Here is a 5,579-nt window from a genome sequence, read left to right on the forward strand (position 1 = left end):
GTAAGTTCAAACTAGAAGCCGGAACTTATGATTTCTGGTTCCAGGGCCTTACCACAACCCTACGCTGCCTCCTCCTCACTACTGCAAGCTGAAAAACAAACAAAAACCCAAGATATTTGATGAAGTTAAGAACATTGAAACCAAAAAGTGAGCTGTTATCCTCTATTTATGCAGTGCCATGAAGTCTACAACCAAAAGAACATGTGCAGTGGTGGGAGCTGAACCAAGAAAAATACAACACAGGGAGCAGAACACGTAGCACCCAGGACGGTGCACATCAGGGTGCCTAATGGGCAACTGCTGGTAGAATGCCTGACATAAACTGGGTCTAGTATATCAATTTAAATATGGGTGTGCATATTACATCTGTATGTGCATTTACATATAAAAAATAGTAAACCAGGCAGTGTTTGTCATTTATTAAGCTTTAGGTAGAATAATGCTTTTATTCTAAGTTTTGTTCAATTAAAATGTAATTCAGCCAGGCGCATGGGCTCATGCCTATAATCCCAACACTGGGAGGCCAAAGCAGAAGGACCGCTTGAGGTCAAGAGTTCCAGACCAGCCTGGGCAACATAGCAAAACCCTCATCTCTCTCTCTCTTTTTTTTAAAAGTATAATTGCTGTTTGCTTAAGAGTTGCTTTAGTCAAGTGGTGTTGAGAGTGCAGTGTGAGTGTATAAAAAGGCAAATATGGGGACCCCAGCCAAAAAGAGTGTGCCTATCCAGGGGCTTGCCAAGCTAGAAAAGGGTACTACACAGCAGGGCACTCTCTGCCCTGAGCTCAGTGCCCCCATTTCCCTGATGCCTGAGAAATCCTGCTACAGCCAGAGAGATAAGAGGTACTCAGGTATCTGAGGATGGTGCCCATACTATTTCAAAGACATTGCCAGGCACCTGACCTGCCATCTGTGGCTAGAGGGCAATGTCCTATAAGAGGTGGGTCAAGCGCTCCTTTGTACTCCCACATTACTGCCCCTTTGAGAGTGTTAACACATATCTGTATTCTGTCATTTGAGCTTTGTTCTCTGTTTAGGCTGGATGATCTTTTAGTGTGTCTAAGATATGGTTGCTAATGCAAAAATTAGGAAGTTAATCATCTCATAGGAGCTTGAGGTGATGAGACACTGGACAGATAAGCTTTGGTGGGGATTAGAGGAAAAGCAGGGGCATATAATTGATGTCAGGGAGAGTAGACACCATTTGGGAGTAATGACAGCGCTCACCCCCTATCCAAGAGCACCAATGGTAGAGACAGGGAGTGAGGAGGAACCCAGACCCTCAGCTGTGGCATGGATGCCAAGATTTCGCCTCGTAAAGTCAAACTGATTTTAGGGTTATTGGATAAAAGCAGATATGAGCTAGAGGGTATGGGTTTTGGCCTGAGTTCTAGAGCTCCAAACTTGGGGGCAGGATGAAGGCTAAGTCCTGAGAGGAAGCAGTGGAAGGCTCCAGAGCTTCCTTAGGCCTCCTCTGCTGGAGAGAGTGCATTGCTGACGTTACCTGGTCTCCACCCTCTCCATGAGCCCTGAGCCAGGAGCTCCCTGCTCCCTCCTGGCTCACATTCTGACTCTGATGTCACTGGGCTCCCTGCCCTCCCTTCCCATACGCTCGTCCTGGCATCAAGCCAAACTGAATCGTTAGCTATTTTTCTACATGCCTCTCCCTGCACTTCCCCAGTGCTATCTCTTTGCTCTCCCTACACCGCCCCTGCCCCCCACCAGAATGCCCTCCTGAATTGTGTCCCAAATTTTGCCCATCCCCTTCCCGACAGTATTTGTTTCCCATGGCTGCTGTCACAAATTACCGTAAACCTGGTGGCTTCACACAACACAAATGCATTATCTGACAGCTCTGTAGGCCATAAGTCTGACAAAGGTGTTCCTGAACTAAAATCAGGGTGTCTACAGGGCTGCATTCCTTCTAGAAGCTCTAGGGAAGAATGTATTGGCTTGCCTTGACCAGCTTTTGCAGCACCCACAGTCCTTGTCTTGTGGCCCCTGCCTGCATCTTTGAAGCCAGCAGCATAGCATCTCTCTGACCCTACTTCCACGTCCATCTCCTTCTCTAACCACAGCCAGGAAAGGTTCCTCTGTTAAGGAGGCATCTAATTAGACTGGGCCCACCTGGATAATCCAAGCCACTCTCACCAACCAAGGACCTTAATTTAATTATATTTGCAAAGTGCCTTTTACTGTGTAAGACAATATTCACAAGTTCCAGGGATTAGGATGTGGACATTTGGGGGTGTGACATTGTTCTGCCCCCACCACTCTGGCACAGCCCAAGTAGCCCTCACTGCCCTCAAAGCCCCCTCTCCACCATTCTGGGCTCCCCTGGCCCTTGGTCTAGGTTTCCCAAGTGCCGCTGCAGCCTTCCCCCAGCACAGCTCTTACCACCCTGAACTGTCATTGCTTGTTGATTTGTCATTTTCTTGCAATAAACTTCAAGTTCAGTGGGAACAGGGACAGGGTTTGTCTTGTTTACTGAGATATCCCCAGCACCTAGCACAGTGCTCAAAAAATTTTTGAAGGGAAAAAGCATTTCTGATACAGGAGATAGAAATTATTTAGGCAGACAGCAAGGACAAAAAAGTCCTTAGCAGAACTTCCCTTCTAATAAGAAGCAGTCCTAGAAATCATTTCTTTTCCAACACAGAATAGCCTGAAAGATTGGGCTGCAAACATATATAAGGGAGAATGGTGCATGGGGGAATGCTGGCAGCTGCACTCATAGAAAAGGGCTACCAGGGGGGCCAGGCATGTTCACCATGGGGCTCTACCTTCCCTTTTTTGTTAGCACATGTACAGTAAGAAAGAACTGGGCAACATGGAGAAGCTCAGGCAGAGAAGCCACCTGCATAATAAAGATTGGGCTGGGGGCTGCCAGAGATTTGTGCCCTATGCAGATGGCACACCTGGTGCTAACTTTTTTTGAGGTGCCCTGTATAGATGAGATACCATCTCCCCACTAGCTCATCTATAAAACCCCCTGCATTTCACCTTGAATCGGCAACCCATTTTTCCAGGACCCCTCTCTGTAGCAGAGAGCTGTTCTCTTTCTTTCACCTATTAAATTTCCACTCTTAACCTCACTCTTTGTGTGTCTGCATCCTTGATCTTCATGGCCAGGAGACAACAAACCTTGGGTGTCACCACAGACAACAAGGCTGCTTCACTTCTACAACACATCACTTTTCATGCTACATTCCGACCATGTGATTGGTCTCCTATTAGGTTGTGCATTACTTGAAAGCAGAGTTACATATGATTTGTCTATTGTATCCCTGGGGTACCTAGCATCTGTGAGCCCTGGAGTTTGGCTCACAGATAGCGCTTGGCACATGTTTATGGAATTAAATTGAATGAATAGGTTCAGACTAACTTCACTGGCATGGCTCATAAACCAGGGCACATGGAGGATGCATGGGAATGAGGTGCCCTGGGTCAGGTAGGACTATTTGGGAAAAGCTTCTGCAAGGCAAGTGCTTGGGCAGAGAGTTGAATTAGATGAAAGATAAGGACTGGCAGGGCTAGGCATGATTATATCCTATGGAGGACTGCAATGAGCAAAGTCAAATGTAGGGACAGCCAGCGGGGGGAGTAACCAGTGATGAGATGGGGTGGGGAAGCACAGAAATGGTAACCACTTGGCTTGGTTGCCAAGTGGAGGGGTCTGAATTAGATGCAACAGGGTGCTTGCTACCAGAGATTATTGAGCAATGAGCGATGTGCTGAAAACAGAATTAGAGGAAGATAGGATGAAACTAGGAGGACACAGGAAGGGAGTGCATTTCAGGGAGCAGAATGCTAGCTGAGGAAAGATACAGGCAGGGTGACAATAGCTACTTCTTGGGGACACCTGGATAGACAAGATGTGGAAATAGGAGAAAGGAGTCAAAGATAGTTTGATGCCATAATCTAGGAGCTGCAGAAATGCCAAATGACAGTGGAAGGCCTCCCTTCTGTTTGAGGAAGATGGTGAGCTCAGCATTGGGCATATTTAGTGTTGTCTGTCAGAGGGTCATCCATTGGAGGTGATAGATTCAGTCCCATGCTTTTGTCCCCATGAAAGTCCCCACCTCCACATAGAACATATACGGGGGGAAGAAGTGTCTTTTTCCAGTACTTGAACTATCTCTTCTGCCCCCACGAGGTAGGCATCCTGTCTCTGCCTGAGCTTGCTCATCAAAGCAGCCATTCTGACCTCCACAATGACTAACATTGCCATTTATAGAGCCTTCCTCTTTGTGCCAGATGCTGTTCTAGGTGCTTTGCACATGTAAACTTATTATATCCCCACAACCACCTTGAAAATTTGGTAATATTTATCCCATTTTATGGGCATGGAAACCAAGACTTCCGAAAGGATTCCAAAGACTTCCAAAGACCCAAAGGCGGTGTCCTAAAGGAAACCACCCAAATTCACACAACTAGGAAGGGAAGAACCAGGATTCCTGCCCTGGTCACTCTAGCTCCAAAGCCCCTGACCTTTGCATCACACCACAGGCCTCCTGTCCCTGCTCCCTGCCAACTAGGTTTAATTTAATTCTATATAATTCAGTTTAGCAAACACTTCCTGAGCACCCACCAAGCACAGGTCACTCTGCCAGGTGGCAAGGATATAAAGAGGAATAAGGCATAAGCGTTGGAGAGAGGAACACAAACTCAATGGCCTCCAGATAAGTGCCCACCTCAGTTCACAGGGCCTTCGAGGGACTTGATTCCACCTGGACCCAGCCCATATGCTAATCCAGCCACCAACCTCAAGTTTGGGCCATATTGATACCCCTCCCACCCACCCCTAAGGAATCCCAACATATCAAAGCTGAAGGGGATCTTATAATCCAACCAAATCATTTTACAGATAAGTGAAGTAAGGGAAGCTGAGGCCCAGAAAAGGGAGGTATGTTTTCCAGGCTAACACAGCGGCTTAGGGGCAGGGGCAGGGCCAGGGCCAAAGCCCCGGTGTCCTCACTCCAGGTCTGGTGCCCTGAATTCAGATGAGTCCTCTTTCCTTCACAGCTGGCAAGAAATTCACACCTGCCCTGTAGCAGCTGGGGACCCCTACCCCTGCATCCTGACCATGCACACTTTGCCCCATTTTGCGAGCACCAGCATGGGGTAGGCGGACCAGGCTAAGGACGCTGTTGTGCACACTCTTCACAGGCCCAGCCCACACCAACCCCTCTCCAACCCTCGATTTCTCCTTCTCAGGTGTGTGTGTAGGGGTAGAGACGTTGCCGCGCAGGAAGTCCTCTGTAGCAAAGACGTGGATCCCTAAATAACATTTCCAGATTTTGAATGAGGACAAAGCCCTTCAATCTCATATCGTTTTTGTTCGTGTTACTAGCTTACAGTGCATAAAGCGCTTTCTCTCTAAAACAGCAAGATGAAACAAGCTGAGTTTTATGATACAAGGAAGGGAGAAGCACTGCAGTGGGAATTCTCAGGCCACACAAAGGCAAGACCCTTCCCCAGGAGTTTGGAAGGCTGACGTTCCCTTTTCTGATTTGGTCGTGTTTGAGAAATGCCCGCCTCTCCCTTGCGCAAGAGTCTCCACGCCCAGGTGAAGGCGGGT

This window comes from Mandrillus leucophaeus, unplaced genomic scaffold (assembly GCF_000951045.1).
Source record: "Mandrillus leucophaeus isolate KB7577 unplaced genomic scaffold, Mleu.le_1.0 Scaffold38, whole genome shotgun sequence".
Taxonomy (NCBI): domain Eukaryota; kingdom Metazoa; phylum Chordata; class Mammalia; order Primates; family Cercopithecidae; genus Mandrillus; species Mandrillus leucophaeus.